Source organism: Rhinopithecus bieti, unplaced genomic scaffold (genome assembly GCF_001698545.2).
Source record: "Rhinopithecus bieti isolate Rb0 unplaced genomic scaffold, ASM169854v2 scaffold_6907, whole genome shotgun sequence".
Lineage (NCBI taxonomy): Eukaryota > Metazoa > Chordata > Mammalia > Primates > Cercopithecidae > Rhinopithecus > Rhinopithecus bieti.
In genome coordinates this window covers 4,595,968-4,613,494 of record NW_016805647.1, presented here as the reverse complement: position 1 = coordinate 4,613,494, position 17,527 = coordinate 4,595,968, and positions in this window count along the sequence as shown.

Genomic DNA, 17,527 nt, shown 5'->3' with positions numbered 1-17,527 from the left:
GGTTAAATTAGCTACAGAACATCCTCACCACAGAATACTAGGCAGCTGACAAACAAACTCCACACACATACCCAAAAGAAAGCTCTTTATGGACTGATATAAGCTACAAAATACATTGTTAAATGAAAAAGGCAAGATGCAGAACATAGTATACTCTCCTTTGAGTAAAAGGGTGGAATAAAATTTTATATTTGCTTTATTTACATAAAATAGATACCTAGGAAACTAATAAAGTTGACTTATAGTGGATGGATGAGCTGGACAATGGAATAAAGATAGGAGTATAAATAGCAGGGAGACTGTTTATTTTGAGACAAGGGCTCACTGTTGCCCAGGCTGGAGTGTGATGACACGATCGTGGCTCACTACAGTCTTGACCTCGCAGGTCCAGCGATCCTTCCACCTCAGCCTCCTGAGTAGTTGGGACTACAGGCACGTGCCACCACACCTGACTAATTTTTTGCTCATTTTTTAGAGACACGGTCTCACTATGTTGCCCAGGCTGGTCTTGAACTCCTGGACTCAAGTAATCCTCCCACCTTGGCCTCTGAAATTATTAGGATTACAGGTGTGAGTCACCATGCCCAGCTGAGACTTCTTAAGAGATATCAATTCTATAGCTGATTTCTTGAATGATGCAAATATATTACTTAGCCAAAATATTAAGTAGATTAAAAAATGTCTTGAGTTAATGAAGGCTCTGTGTAACCCTAAGGAACTTATTTTCCCAATTCCCACCTCAGTTTCCCCAAATAAACTGGAGGACCACTGAGGGCTACCCCTCTTTGGCTCCCAGACTTTGGGTACAGGCCCTTAGGACTCCAGCCTGCATCTCTGACCACAGCCCTGACAGAGGGTCAGAAGGGGTCTGCCTCATTTCGTGTGCCTCCCTCCTCCTAAATCAGTCAGGGCTGTCAGCACTTCAGTCCCTGTCCTGCTCCCTGGAGCCCCTGAGCCAGAGGGCCTGTTCTCCACCTGTTCTCCACCTGGAGAGAGAATCACATGGAGGAGGCTAACTCAGCTCTGCGCTTTCTGCCTAGAGGTTGCGTCTGTGCTCACTGCTCAGAGCACCTAGTGCCAGGGTTTTGTCTGCAGTGGGGCCTTGGAGCTCTCTTTACATCTCACCCCTCACCTTCTAAACGGCAGGTTATGATTCCCTGCTATGCTGTGACAGAGCTGAACCCTCCATCCCAGCTGCAGGCACCTGCCTCTGTGGAGTGGCTACTCTAAGCCAGGTACTTCAGCATATTCTCTCTTTTCATCCTCCTGCAGTCCAATTTGGCAGATAAGGAAACTGAGGCCTAGGGAGGTTCTGGGCTCCTGCAGAGCCAGGGAAGGGGGAAGGAAGCAAAGACTAATCAGGTATCCCTTTAATGGACTTGCCTGGGAGGCAGGCACTGGGCCTGAGCAGAGGGTGCTGGGAGCTGAGTGTGGTCAGAATACAGGGAACAGATAGGCGCAGGGTGACCGAGGCTGAATGGGGGTGGGGGCAGGGTCCCTGAGGACAGGGCTGAGGCACTTGGACAATTGACTATAGTGGGTCATTTGGAGGTCTGGGCTTGTGGAGCAGACAGATGAGGTCCCTGAGTGGAGACACAGGATGGCCGGAGAGGTTGGGGAGAAGGTGGTGAATCTTGGAGGAATCCAGAGGGGAGATGATGTGACCTCATCTAGGGATGTAGGGGGTGTGAGAGGGGCAAGAAGCAGCAGGGCTTGGTGACTGATGGGATATGGAGGTTAGGGCAAGGGAGGGGTGATAGTGGTGACTAACATTTATTGGGCACTTTTTATGCGCATTCAGTAGCGTTTCCCATTTGTCATAGCACTTAATCCTGCAAACATGCTAATAGTGTTGGTTTTATTGTCACCCCCATCTAACAGATGGGGACTGCGACTCAGCGGTAAGAGTCTTAGCAGAGGTCACAAGCCAGTCCTCAAGTCCCTGGGAATCTCTTGGTTCCCACCGTCATCTCCTCCGGGATGCTAGGCTGCTTGTGTCCACCAGGGGGCAGAGAGAGGCCGAGAGTTTGAACGGGACCCACGTTTTCCTGCGCTTCCCTTAGCCTTGGCTGTGGTCAGAGATCTTGGTGATCAAGGGGTCTGACCCCCTAGTTCTCACTTTACCATAGGGTAAGCTGTGGCTCATGGAGGGACAGTGACCAGCCCAGGTGGCAGAACCAATCAGAGGCGCACGTGGGCCAGAGCCCAAGACTAACCCCCCAGTAGCTTGGACCCCAGCCCCAGTTCAGGTCACCCCAGCACCTGTGGGTGGCAGCGGCGACGGGGGCCATGGATTCCGACCCCAGCCTGTGAACTCCACAGACACCGCGGCTCCACACTACCCACACCCCACTGCACACAGAAAGGACACGACTGCCGCTTCCTGAGCAAGGCTGGGTGTCACCAAGTCACTGGTGAAATGGGGAGAGTGCCCCTGGTGAGACCGTGTGAGGATTCATGCAAAGCACGTGACAGAGGGAGTTTCCGGAAGTGAAGCTGTCCTGTGGTTGCTGCCGCTTTCTTAGTAATAGCAAGCTGCCCAGGCCCACGTGAGACAGGTGTGTTTCATGTGTGTTTTACAGGAGAGGAAGTGAGGCTCAGAGGCCCACAGCCAGGAGTGGAGGAGCTGCAGCTCCAGGCTGTGGTGCCCATGCCCACACCTGCCTCAGGAGGGCCTCTTCCCTTGGACGATTCTTCTTTATGGACAGGGTCTTGCTCTGTCGCCCAGGCTGGAGTGCGGTGCTACGATCATGGCTCCCTGCAGACTTGACCTCTCGGGCTCAGCTTCCCAAGTATTTGGACAACAAGCATGCACCACCGCACCTGGCTAATTTTTAAATTTTTTGTAGAGATAGGGTCTTGCTGTGTTGCCCAGGCTGGTCTTGAACTCCTGGACTCAAGTGGTCCTCCTGCCTTGGCCTCCCAGAGTGCTGGGATTACAGGCGTGAGCCACTGTGCCCAGCCTGGATGATTATTTTAGTCAATCATCCATTACATGAACATTTGTGCCAGGTGTGCTCTGAGCCTGGTTCTGTGGTGGGCACTGGTGCCACCCTGGGCCCTGAGGTGGATGAGGGGGTGGAACAAATGGAAATTGAGGCAGGCTAGGCCTAGAGCCTGTGGGCTTCCTGGGACTGGGCACTGAGCAGTAAGCTTGGGGGACAGAAGGCTGAGCCCAAGGGTGTGGGCTTGTGCCACCTCTGCCTAACCAGGGCTTGCTTATCTTCCTTCCAGAATCACATAATGGAGGTCCGTTCCTCCCCTGTACAGCATCCTGCCCTCAGGATAGCCTTGGGGCTTCCCACGCAGATGGGAGCCCCCTCACCTGGGGCCACTCCAGGGCCGTGGGTTCTGCCGGGAAGAAGGCTCCCACATCCTTGCCCCGCTGTCTGAAGCTGGTTTGGGTCAGTGAAGAGGAGCCTTCCCTGGCCAACCTCCCATTGTCCAGCCCAGGGAATATCCAGGTCAGGGGGTGGGGTCTGGCCTGGGGATCAGGGGGCCAGGGTCATGTTTGGGATTATCCTAACAGGCATTGCATCTGCATAAGACAGTGCAGGATGGGTCTGCACAAGACCACATAGACGAGAGGCGAGCAGGGTTGAAGGCCACTCCACACCCCGCTCGACTTGGCACTGCTGGGGGTTGGAGCAGGGCTGTATCAGCCTAGAGGAAACAGTTTCTTTTTCTGAGTCATCATGGGCACCACATAGGTTGGCAATGCCCTGATGGCAACAGTCCCTAAAGCGCAGGGCTGCAGCAAGGCTTGACGTTGGCCTGGAGCTCCAGGGCCAGTTGCTATTTGAATGAAAGAGCTGCAGCGAGCTGGTCTTTTCCCCAAATCCATGGCCCTGAGGTCTTGCTTAGGAGAAGGAGGGATGGAATTGGCCATGGGCCACCACCTCAGGAGGCTGGACCTCCCAAAGGAGCTTCTAGTGCTTTGCTTAAGATATGTCTGCCAAGACCCACGCCAACACTCTTGGGATCTCAGGGGCTCCTGACTTTTCATTCTCCCAGGCCCCAGTCCGGACTGACTCTCCCAAACGCCCATGGTGGATTATGTCCAAATTCCTTTGCAGGCCATTTTCTGTTCACCACAGACACACCTGTGTCCAGTGTGCACATCTGACAAGCCACTGCTCTGAGGGGGACCTCCTGGTTGGGGGGATTCCAGGACCTAGATCTGTGAAACCACCTGTCCCGGATACCACGGAGGAGGATGGCAGTGTTCGGAGGCTCAGGAAGCGCAGCACCGTGCGTGGGTGGCAGTTGGCCTGGAGTCCATGCAATGTGGGGTGAACCAGGGCCACTTTCTGGGACGCCCAGCCAGGACAGACAGGAAAGTATTCCAGGCTGGGCCCCAAGGCCTCTCTGTAGCCTCCTAAGGCCACGTAAGGACCCAACCTGGCCTGGCCCAGAGGTCAGATTCCTCAGTCACGGAGTTGCAGGGACAAGGAGAGGCGGCCAGTGTGGTGGGAGGACGCCCTTGTTGCAGGTATTTTCTCAACGGTGGGGCTGGGCTGCCTGCCAGGTGCCAGGGCGCGGCTCTGGTCTCCCACTGCACAAGCCACTTTGCTGCCAAGCCCTGTACCTGGCCCAGCAGCTCCTTCCCGCGCTTCTGCTGCCAGGCCCGGGAAAGTGAGAGGGAGGATGTGTGGGGCGGGCAGAGCAGGCTGGTTCCCAGCCCACCTGGCCTCATGCTTCTGGCAAGGATCCTGAGCCTAGACAGGAGAAGGGACTCACTCGGGGGCCCTCATGGTGCTTGGCATTTAGAACCGCACTCTTCCAGTTAAAAATATATATATACACTTTTGCTCAATAAAATGTGATAAAACTGCAATGCTGGATATGAGCTCATACACTTATTAGCTGTATGTCCATGAACAAGTTACTACTTATCTTCTCTGTAGCTCCATCTCTTTACTGAAAAACGGGGACAAAAGAAGAAGAAAATGGAAAAATAGGGACGATAGTTGTCCTATCTCATGGGACTATTACGAGGATTTAATGGGTCATTACATGTAAAGCTCTCAGAACAGTCTTGCACGTGGTGAGGGCTATGGAAATGTCTGTTGCGATCATGAGCATAATGGACCATCAGTGGGAACAATGCTAACCAAGAATCAGTGGCACAGAACAGAAACTCACTCAGGCAAGCTCCAGCTGAGAGCTTTTAATCACGTCTTCAGAGATGGCACGTGGAACCCAAGGGTAGGGGCAGCTAGACCTCAAGAGGCCTGAGAACGAGGATCTGAAGAATGAGAAGCCTGGAAGCTCCTCTCTTTCTCTGAGCTTCACTGTCTCCTATTTACCCTCTTTCTGCAAGTCGGCTTCACTCCTATACCTCTTAGCAGCTCGACTTTCCCCAGTTCTCTCATGGCCAAACGTGGCTGGCTCTCAGGTCTCAGGTCAAGTAAGCAGAGGAAGCATACCGGCTTCTCTGAATCCCAACAGCAAGATCGTCGGACAGGGAACCCATTGCCCAATTTGGGTCATGCACCCACAACCCACGGCTGAGGGGCCATCAGGGACCAGTCCCTTGGTGCCGAGGGAGAGCCTATGGGCTGGGCAGGCATCCCCAGGGGCATCTGCTCCAATGGTGCTCTGGGCAGCGCAGAGACCAGTGTGCTAGTCCTGTCAAGCAGGAGATCCCCGGTGTCGTTGGGCCCTTTTCCCCTTCTGTTCACTCTGTGATTCCTATAGTCCCTTGTCATAGCACTTAGGGTGTCTTATAATTGTTTATGTGTCTGTTTTCCTCACTAGACTGTGATTTTCATTCATTCTCTCAATACGGTAACCACCAAGTACCAGCCATGTGCTCAGGATAGAGATGAATCCAACTCAGTGCTTGCTGCCTCGGCAGAGGCTCAGTCTGGCTTGGCATGTGGTCATGTGAAATGGATCGCCTCCATGTCTGCTTTCTCCCAAACTTAGGTGCTGGAGACTTTGTTTCCCACAGCATTGACAGTGTCAAGGTCCCACTCTTTATAAGGTTTACAAGACTCCGGAGCTGTTATGAAAAGTGTGTCTAAGCCAGGCACAGTGGCTCAAGCCTGTAATCCCAGCACTTCGGGATGCCAAGGCGGGTGAGATCAGGAGTTCAAGGACCTCACCTGAGGTCAGGAGTTCAAGACCAGCCTGGTCAACATGGAGACACCCCGTCTCTACTAAAAATACAAAAACTAGCCAGGCATAGTGGCGTGCACCTGTATTCCCAGCTACTTGGATGCTGAGGCAAGAGAATCCTTGAACCTGGGAGATGGAGATTGCAGTGAGCCAAGATTGTGCCACCGCACTCCAGCCTGGGTGACAGAGAGAGAGACTGTCTCAAAAAAAGAAAAGAAAAGGAAGAAAAGAGAAGGGAGGCGGGAGGGGAGGGGAGGGGAAAGGAGGGAGAAGAAAGAAAAGAGAAGAGAAGAGAACAGAAGAAAAGAAAAGAGAAAAAGTGAGTGTCCACAGGAAATGGTTCTGAAGGGGCCAGGCATGGGTGGGCATCACCTCTGCTGGGTGATTGAAGGGCAACAGTGTGCAGCTGACAAAAGAAAAACTTGGCTGGTGCCTGTAATCCCCACACTTTGGGAGGCCAAGGTGAGCGGATCACCTGAGGCCAGGAGTTTGAGACCAGCCTGGCCAACATGGTGAAATCCCATCTCTACTTAAAAAAAAAAAGGAACAAAAATTTTAGCTGGGCGAGGTGGTGCGTGCCTGTAATCCCAGCTGCTTGGGAGACTGAGGCAGGAGAATCGCTTGAACCTGGGAGGCACAGGCTGCAGTGAGCTGAGATCGTGCCACTGCACTCCAGCCTGGGCGACAGAGCAAGACTTGGGCTCAAAAAAAAAAAGAAAAAAGAAAAAAGAAAAACTTCTCAGCAAGTGAGGAGCAGGACGGCGACTGTGGCTCCTCAGCTCAGGTGACGGCTGTGCTGACTGGAGGCCATGGATGGTTACTGGTATTGCTTGGCTGCCATAACACACCACTGGCCCTGCTGCTGGGCGTCTCTTGTGGCTGACTTTGCTCCTTGCCACATCTTTGCTTCCATCTCAGGCCACTCTGATCTCTTCCAAAATCAACTCATGTCCCTGTTCCAAGCCTGAGCTATCCCTAACGAGCCTCCTTGTGAGCAGGATGGGGGAGACACACCTCTAGGCTCCTTCCAGCTCACTTCTAAGACATTAACTTTACGCTCTGCCTCCTTCAGGGACATTCTTTGGGTTCTCAAAATCCTCTCTCCATAAAGCTGAGCACTTGGCTTTCAAAATTATTCATGCAGGTAACCACACTGAGGTCCAGTTTAGAAGCCGAAAAACTAAATGTAGTTTTTTCCCCTTCCTTTGTGCATTCCTACTATAAAAATACTAATTCTTGAGGCAATGGAATGCCTCTGGCTGATGAGGGAAAGGGCCACATACAAGGAAATGTGGAAAAGAAAAGGACAAATACTAGTATTTCAAGATGTTTTCCTACTACACATAAATCAAATAATTGAAAATACAGTATAGTAGTATCTCTGGTTAGGGGTGATGGAGTTTAAGGGCTGCAGTGAACAAAGCAGCGGACTCGCCTGGTTGTGGTGTGGGGGACAGCGTGGAGGCCAGTGCAGAGAAGGTCATGCTTGAGCTAGGCCTGGCAGGGATGGATAACAATTTCCAGGGAAACGAGAAGGTGGGTTGGGGGAGAGCACTCCGGGCAGCGTCAATGGGACTGAAAGAACAAGGACTAAAGAAGGAAAAGCTGGCCGGGCGCGGTGGCTCAAGCCTGTAATCCCAGCACTTTGGGAGGCCGAGACGGGCGGATCACGAGGTCAGGAGATCGAGACCATCCTGGCTAACACGGTGAAACCCCGTCTCTACTAAAAATACAAAAACTAGCCGGGCGAGGTGGCGGGCGCCTGTAGTCCCAGCTACTCGGGAGGCTGAGGCAGGAGAATGGCGTGAACCCGGGAGGCGGAGCTTGCAGTGAGCTGAGATCTGGCAACTGCACTCCAGTCCGGGCGACAAGGGGAAACCCCCCCAAAAAAAAAAAAAAAAAAAAAAGAAGGAAAAGCTAACAATGTGCAAAGCACTGTTTGTTTGTTTGTTTCGTTTATTTATTTTATTTTATTTTTTTTTGACATTGTGTCTCGCTGTGTCCCCAGGCTAGAGTGCAGTGGTGCAATCATAGCTCACTGCAGCCTCGACCTCCTGGGCGCAAGTGATCCTCCAACCTCAGCCTCCCGAGTAGCTGGGACTACAGGCACATGCCACCAAGTCCAACTAATTACTGTTTTTTTTAATAGAGATGGGGTTTTGTCATGTTGCCCAGGCTGCTCTTGAATTCCTAGGCTCAAGTAATCTGCCCACCTCGGCCTCCCAAAGTGCTAGGATTGCAGGCGTGAGCCATCACACCTGTCTCAAGCACTGTTTTAATAGGTACTCTTAAAGTATTAATTTAATCATCACAACTTTTGTGGGACTTTTAAAATGAAACTGAGGCACAGGGTGCTGGGCACAGTGGGCTCATGCCTGTAATCCCAGCACCTTGGGAGGCTGACGGGGGCAGATTGCTTGAGCTCAGGAGTTTGATACCAGCCTGGGCAACATGGCAAAACCCCTCTCTACAAAAAATACAAAAATTATCCGGGCTTGGTGGTGTGCGCCTGTAGTCCCAGTTACTTGGGGGGCTGAGGTGGGAGGATTGCTTGAGTCTGGGAGGTTGAGGCTGCAGTGAGCCAAGATCTTGCCACTGTACTTCAGCCTGGGTGACAGAGTGAAATCCTGTCTCAAAAAAAAAAAAAAAAAACAAAAAAAGAGAGAGAGAGAAAAAAGAAACCGGGGCACAGGCATGTTAAGTTACTGGCCCAAGAATTCCAGTTTGGCAAGCTGAGACCCAGGCCTGAGATGTGTGGCCTCAAGGCTGGGTGTGGTGGCTCACACCACCAAGGCAGGTGGATCACCTGAGGTTGGGAGTTCGAGACCAGCCTGGCCAACATGGTGAAACCCCATCTCTACTAACAATACAAAAATTAGCTGGGCCTGGTGGCATGTGCCTGTAGTCCCAGCTACTCGGGAGGCTGAGGCAGGAGAATTCCTTGAACCTGGGAAGTAGAGGTTGCAGTGAGCCGAGATCACGCCACTGCACTCCAGCCTGGGCAACAAAGCAAGACTCCGTCTCAAAAGAAAAAAAAAAAAAAAAAAAAAAAGAAGTGTGGTCTCAGAAGCTCTAAAAGCCACACTATTCTCTGTCTTGAAGCATGGAAAATAGCTTTGTGATGGCAGGTGGGGGATTTGGCTGAAGGAGTGAGCAGGATAAAGACCTCAGAAGACCTCGCACACCATCTAAGGCGCTCAGACTGGATCCTGATGATAACGGGGAGTCAGTACAAACTCAGAATCAAGAGAGAGACACAGAAGATGCTATTAGAAGGGTCATGGGTTGAAGGGAGTAGGACCAAAGGCAGAGACCAATTAGGAGGCTGTTTTAACAGCCCAGAAGAGAGGGAGATGACCTGGCCTGAACAGCAATGACAGCTGAAACAGGTGAGTTCAGGAATGGTAAGTGGTCAGGATGGTGTGGAACATGTCCACATCCTAATCCCCAGAACCTGTGACTGTCATTTTAAATGACAAAAGGGACCTTGCAGATGTGACTAAATTAATGATCTAGAGATGAGGAGATTATTTTAGGTTACCCAGGGGCCCAATGTAATCACAGGGGTCCTCCACAACAGTGAGTAGGAGGAAGGCAACATGACGGCAGAAGCAGAGATCCAAGTGATGTGGCTATAAGCCGAAGAATAAATGGCCGCCTGGAGAAGCTGGGGGACGGGGAGTGGACTCTCACCCAGAGCCTCCAGAGGAACTGGCCCCGCTGACAGCTTAAGTTTAGTGCACAAAACTCGTTCCAGATTTCTGACCACCACATCTGTAAGAAAGATACTAAATTTGTGTTGTGTTAAGCCACAAAGTTTGTGGTTAGAGTTGTCCCTCAGTATCCATGGAGGATTGGTTCCGGGACCCCCTAAGTATGCCAACATCCATATACTTGAGTCCTGAAGTAATGGCAGGTACATGTGGAATAATCCACTGTATATGCAGGCTTCGCATCCTGCAAACACTGTATTTGCGATCTGTGCTTGAAAAAAATCTATGTCTAAGTGGACCCATGCACTTCAAAGCCTTGTTGTTCAAGGGTCAATGGCATTTGTTACATCAACAATCGGAAGCCAATACAGATGGTTAAGACCTTGTAACCATGTAGTTATCAAAGGAAAGGGAGGGGTCCCAGAAAGGGTTGAGCAAGAGGTGAGGATTTTGGTGATGGGGCTGGCAGTGAGACCAATACAATCAGGACTGCGGATAGTGAAGAGTGGGCAGTTTGGGGAATGGTGGGACAGTAATGTGTTCTGTCTTGGACATAGTGAGTTTGAAGTGTGCATGGGACATCCAGAAGGAAGGTCTGGAACCTAGGGCAGACCTTGAAAGCGATCAGTGCACACAGGCTGCAGTCTGAAAACTGCTGGGAGAACGTGTGGCCAAGGACATGGGTTTCCCTTTTTAGCTCATTCTCTGTGAGGTGAGACCAAAGTCTCTCCTAAATGCAGCTGTTGGGCACTTAAACAACCCTCCTAGCACCCTTCCTTACACACTTCCCTCTGCAGTGAATAGAAGCCAAATCGACTCTTCCAAGGAGTACCCATGTGTCACTTCTGGGACAGGCAGCCTCACTCTTGCCAGGGCCATGCAGGGCAGCCCACAGGCCAAAGGTCCAAGTAGATCCGCGCTGCTGAGTTGCTTCTGGGTAAGCTCTGCTGGCTCCTGAAGAGCCACCCCTGTCCCACTGGTGCATGCGAAGATGCTTTTCAGTGTGTAAGCAGTTTAACTCAAGCTGTACCTGTGGACAGCACCAAGGTATTTCTGATAGTAACAGAAATATCTTAGGGGAATTTCCCATGGGTCAAACTGAACATGCAAGCACTGAATACAAAGGGCACAGGATAATAGTCACGTATCATTTTAAAACAAACAAAATAGCCTGCTTATCCTGCAGAACAGGTGGGAGCCAAAGCCTGAGAGCAGATGAGATCATTCAGGGAGGGCTTGCAGCCCAAGAGCAGAGGAGGGTCCAGGAAAACGATTTCTCTAGGATGGGCAAAGTGAGGGAAGGGGACCCTGACATGCTCATCTTCATATACTCAGGGCTGACATACAGTAAAAACTCAAAGGATGCTTGATGAATGAATTCATTTCTATTCTATCTTCTGTAGAATATAAAAAGGAAAGAGGCCGGGTGTGGTAGCTCACATCTGTAATCCCAGAGCTTTGGGAGGCTAAGGCAGGAGGATCGCTTGAGGTCAGGAGTTCGAGACCAGCCTGGGCAACACTGCAAAACCCTGTTTCTACAAAAGTACAAAATTAGCCAGGCATGGTGGCACACGTAGTCCCAGCTACTTGGGAGGCTGAGGTGGGAGGATCAGTTGACCCCAGGAGACAGAGGTTGCAGTGAGCCGAGATCGTGCCACTGTACTCCAGCCTGGGTGACAGAGTGAGACCCTATCTCAAACAAAAAAAAAAAAATAAATAAAAACAAAACAAAGGAAAGAAAGAGAATGTGGGAAAATGCGTGTTGATTAAAAAAACAAAAAAAAGAAAAAAAAACCCAGATACATGCTTATTATCCAATAAACTGAATTGAGTATTTAAGTATGAAACTGGTTTCTACCTAGAAAGGGCTTAAAATGTAAACAACATGAATAGAACGTTATCTTAGGAAAATGATAGTCTGACCAGGAAATAAAACAAATGCAAATTCAGTTTCCTTTAAGATAAACTTGTAGGCCCATGCAACAAGAAAAAACAAGGAGGCCGGGCGCGGTGGCTCAAGCCTGTAATCCCAGCACTTTGGGAGGCCGAGACGGGCGGATCACGAGGTCAGGAGATCGAGACCATCCTGGCTAACACGGTGAAACCCCGTCTCTACTAAAAAATACAAAAAACTAGCCGGGCGAGGTGGCGGGCGCCTGTAGTCCCAGCTACTCGGGAGGCTGAGGCAGGAGAATGACGTAAACCCGGGAGGCGGAGCTTGCAGTGAGCTGAGATCCGGCCACTGCACTCCAGCCTGGGCGGCTGAGCGAGACTCCGTCTCAAAAAAAAAAAAGGGCTCCACCAGCCCCAGATGAGAGCAAGGTAACCATCGAGACCAGGAGCCCAGACAGGGCACACCCTGGGGCAAGAAGCCTTGGGGGTAAACATAAATGAAATGCACGTAGGCAAACATGGAGATTTTTACAAGGAAATAGAGGTATCTCAGGAACCCAAGGAAGCACACTAGGTCTCAGGAGGGTCAGGAACGAGGAACTGGGAAGTCGACAGGAATCTCTCTCCCTTCCTCATCTGGGCTTCCCTCCTGCATCGTCTGCTTTTCTCCTTCTCTGAAGATCAGCATTCTCTGTTTTGTACCCATTCCTAACAACAAATAGTTATTTCGTGTGTATGACCACACATGGTTCTTGTATTTCTCTGTTCAAGTGTACCCAGCTAGGACTAAGCTGCGATTTGAAATTCCTGGGAGGAGTGTGATTGGCCTGGCCGGCCCTCCGCTGGTCTAATAAGTTAGAACCCTGGGGGCAGGGTAGTTATTCCTTTAGGAAGTTATGATCTCCGATTCCTTTTTCCACAGGAAGATAAATCAGTGAATGTGATAGGATAAGATGCGGAGGGGATGCCCCGAGGCAGAGAGACAGCTCAAAACTTCAAGCTCCAGGCCCTGGTTCCAGCGAGAACATCCTGTTAACCTTTTTCCTGCTTCCACTGTCCACATCCTTGCTATGCCTTTACAGTCTGTTTTCACATAGCAGCCAGACTTATCTGTTAGCATGTAAATCAGATCATATTCCTCCCCTCGCTGAACGAACAAACCAGCCAGAAAACTCTTTAACTCCTTCCTTTGCAATTAGAATAAAATCCAGGCCTGGTGCAGTGGCTCTCGCCTGTAATCCCAGCACTTTGGGGGCCCAAGGTGGGTGGATCATTGAGGTCAAGAGTTCGAGACCAGCCTGGCCAACGTGGTAAAACCCTGCCTCTACTAAAAACACAAAAACAAATTAGACGGGTGTGGTGGTGGGTGCCTGTAGTCCCAGCTACTCGGGAGGCTGAGGCAGGAGAACCACTTGAACCCAAGAGGTGGAAGTTGCAGTGAGCCGAGATCGTGCCACTGGACTCCAGCCTGGGTGACAAAGTGAGACTGTCTCAAAAAAATTTTTTTTAGTTAAAAAATAAAATAAAATCCAAAGTCCTTATCTAGTGCTTGGCGACTTCTCTGACTTTGTCTTTTACAAATCACCCTGTCAGTCACTCTTCTGTAGCCACACTAGCCTTTTTTCTAACTTGTAAATATGCCCAGCCCAATTCCTATCTCAGGGCTTCTGCACTTGCTGCTTCCTCTGCTCCATCTTCTTGTATGGCCAACTCTACATCATTCCAGACTCAGGTGATGCCACCTCCTCAGAGGATCTTCCCTGAGCAACCCATCTGGAGTAGAACCCCCACCTCAGGCGAGGCATGGTGGCTCACATTTGTAATCCCAGGACTTTGGGAGGCCAAGGTGGGCGAATCCCCTGAGGTCAGGAGTTTGAGACCAGTCTGGCCAACATGGCGAAACCCCGTCTCTACTAAAAATACAAAAATTATCCGGGTGTGGTGGCAGGCACCTGTAATCCCAGCTACTCGGGAGGCTGAGGCAGGAGAATCGCTTGAACTTGAAAGGCAGCAGAGGTTGCAGTGAGCCGAGATTGTGCCACTGCACTCCAGCCTGGGCGACAGAGTGAGAACGCCCACCTGAACACACACACCAATCACTCTCTACCCTGTTTTTCCGTTTTTCATAGGACTTCGTACTTACTGAAATTTTCTTCATTGTTTGTGACTTGTATTTTTTTTTCTTTCTCCCTGTGAGAATGTAAGCTGCATTTGGGCAGAAACCCTGTCTATCTGACATTTTCCCAGCAGCAGAGCTGAGCCTGGCACTTAGTAGACACCAAAAAAACACTTGAATGAATGCCTGAACAATTTGGTTTCAATGTTATACTGAAACATTGAAGGCAGTGCAGTGCAGCACTTCAGAGCAAAGACTTTGGGGCCAGACCACCTGAGTTCACCAGCTCCCCATCTCCTGCCTGCATAAACTTGCACACATTGTCTTACTAATCTGTCTTTCAGTTTTGGCATATGGAAAATGGGGTGGAGGGGGAGGATAGCAGTACCCATCCTTTAGTATTGTTATGAGGATTAAATGAGTTCACACACGTAAAGGGTTTGAAAGGGCTTGCCACAGAGCAAGCACTCAACATGTCCTCACTCTTATTATTCACTATTAATCATGAGTCCACTCAGCTGAATTATCAAAATTCATGTTTCACTGTCCTGCCCTCTATAGCTCCTCTTTTATCTTATTTTCATGTCTGTTATCGGTTTCCTGTGTTTTGGGAGGCCATCTGAAGTTCATTTTCTTTACTAAATTGATCTGTGTTGGACCTGGCATTCGTTGCTTCCATGCAGTTTTTAATTCAGCAGCCATGTCGTCAATCTCTTCCTAATCTCTTCTTATCCCAGATTATTCCATTGGCAGAATTGCTGGTTCTAAGTGAATTATGTACCATCTTTTGAATTCTATTGAAACTTCAATCAGGTATCACCTACATTTTCTTTTATTATTTGCAACATGTCTTTTTTAGAGGTAGGTACTCCTCTAAATCTTCAGAGAAAAGCTAAATCACAGTCTCTGCAACTGCAGACTGTGTCTTACCTAATCATTCTGGAAGGAGGTCTCTACATAGGTGACTGAGCATCTTGGTTTGCCCCCACTGAGGGGTTTCCCAGGACATGAGACTTTCAGTGCTAAGACCAGTAAATCCCAAGCCAAACAGGATGACTTGGTAACCGCACCCGTAGACCGTGTCAAGGAAGAGCTATATCGTTTTAAGAAAAATGGTCTTTCGAACCCTTCACAAAAGGAGGAAATCATTTTCTAGTATTTAGAATGACTAGCTCCTTCCAAGTAGCATTTTAAAATGTGAAAGTCTCTTAGAAGTAAGGGGGAACTCAACTCAAGGCTTCAACTCAAAGCCTCCCTTTAGCAACCCCCTCTCCTTCCTTTCCTAACTTAGACATTCAATCCTTTCTCTCCTCCCATTCACTCCTCAAACCACTGGAATATGGCTTCCATTTTCTAACCCTCAGCTGACCCTTCTCTTACCAAGGTAACCAATGATGTCATCGCTAAGATCCAATGGATACTTCTCATTCCTTATTGTGCATGGCCCCTACACACTTCCCTGCAGACCACTCCCTTCTCAAAGCTCTATAAGATGCTCTGTTGATGTTCAAGGCTCTGCTCCAGATTGTCTCTGTTCTCACTACACCCCATGCTCGAGTGACCTCATCTTCCACAGCTTCAAATACCATCAATACTGATGACTCTGAGATCCCTATCTCCAGCCCAGAGTGCAATCCGGGCTCAACCAGAATATCCAGTTCCATGAGGATTCTCTACAGATGCCTCAATCTCCACAAGTCTCAAACTGAACTCATCCTCAGCCCAAACCTGCTCTTCCTCCAGTGTTCTTATCTCGGCCAAAGGACTTGGCCACTGTCCAATCAACTGTTCAAGTCAGAAACCTGAGTCTCATTCCTGATCCCTTCCCTTCCTTCACTTCCAACATTTCAAGTCCTTTAAATGCTACCTGCTACATATCTAAACTGTCCCCCTGCCTCTAGGCTTTCTGCAGCCAATCCACTCTCTGCATTGCACCAGAGTGATCTCTCCAGGAAACATGTCTGATGTCTCCTCGGGATTCATGGTTTACAGGGTCCTCTACGACCCGGGTCCTGCAGACCCCTCCTGCCTTTTCCCCTAACACTCCCCTACCTGGCTCCTGCCCATTATCCTCAGGTTTTTTGTTTGTTTGAGATGGAGTCTCACTCTGTTGCCCAAGCTGGAGTACAGTGGCTGATTTTGGTTCGCTGCAACCTCTGCCTCCTGGGCTCAAGAAATCCCCCTGCCTCAGCCTCGTGAGTTGCTGGGACTACAGGCACATGCCACCATACCTGGCTAATTTTTGTATTTTTTATAGAGGTGAGGTTTTGCCATGTCACCCAGGCTGGTCTCGAACTCCTGACCTCAAACGATCCCCTCACCTCAGCCTCCCAAAGTGCTGGGATTACGGACATGAGCCATGGTGCCCGACCTCATGTTTTTTCAGATGCCATTTCCTCAGGAAAGCCTTCCCAGACTCTTCTAGAAGAGTCAGGTAAAATCTTGTGTATTCCCTAAACGACTCTATTATAGCATTTATCATATTCACTGGGATAGCATGGATAGCATGGAAGACTCCAGCTCTCTGAAGACAGGAACTGTCTTGTTCACTGATACATCTCTAACACCTAGAGCAGTGAACGATAAGCACTCATTTAAGTCTGTTGAATAAATTAACAGGCATTCCTAATTATAAAGTTGTTTGACTCCTGAAGTCCTCTACTTGCCTTCATATTAGTTCAGAACTGGTTCAACTTACCATGTACCTAATGAAAAATACAACTACTTTTTAATTCAAAATAACTAAAGTGGCATAATCCAGTAAAAAGAACACTACTGCTAACCCAGGAGACCAGGGTTCCAGGCACAGCTCTGCTACTTACTAACTCTTCATGTTGCTGTTGGTGACTTACTTAACCTCTCTGTACTCAATTTCTCTATCTGCTCAATAATGTGGCTAATCTGGATCAGAGATTTTCAAAGTGTGTCCCACAGCGGGGGCGGGGGAGACGGGGCGCTAAATCAGGGGGACCAGAAGACTGTGCACCCCACCCAGACTCAAAGCCATTCCATTTCAGTATGTATTATATATTGGAATTCATGTATGACTTGGGAGAAGGAAAAAAAAAAAGGATCCATAGCTAAAAACAACTTTGAAAACAACTGAAACAGGATCATCGACTTCTCTGCACCCTTTACATACTAACATTGAAAACAATAGAAAGCCATGAATGTAATAACAAGGCAGTTTGACCGGGCACGGCGGCTCATGCCTACAATCCCAGCACTTTGGGAGACCAAAACGGGTGGATCACCTGAGATTTCAGGAGTTCGAAACCAGCCTGGCCAACATGGTGAAACCCTATCTCTACTAAAAATACAAAAATTAGCCAGAGGTTGCAGTGAGCTGAGATTGCGCTATTGCACTCCAGCCTGGGTGACAGAGAGAGACTCCATCTCAAAAAAAAAAAAAAAAAAAAAAGAAAAGAAAAGAAAAGAAGGTAGTTTCTAAAAAGCACTTGAAGATTCTGACTGCAAAAGTTCAGAGAGAGTAAGCTGGCACTTTTGTCTGCCATCAGGAACCCACCAGTTTCCAAGCAACTTGACTTCATTATGCAGATCCAGCAAGACACAGAGACATTTTTGTATCCACAAGTAACATCTATGTATGTCTTTAGACCTCGGAGCCGGACACAGTGGCTGACACCTGTAATCCCAGCACTTTGGGAGGTCAAGACGGGAG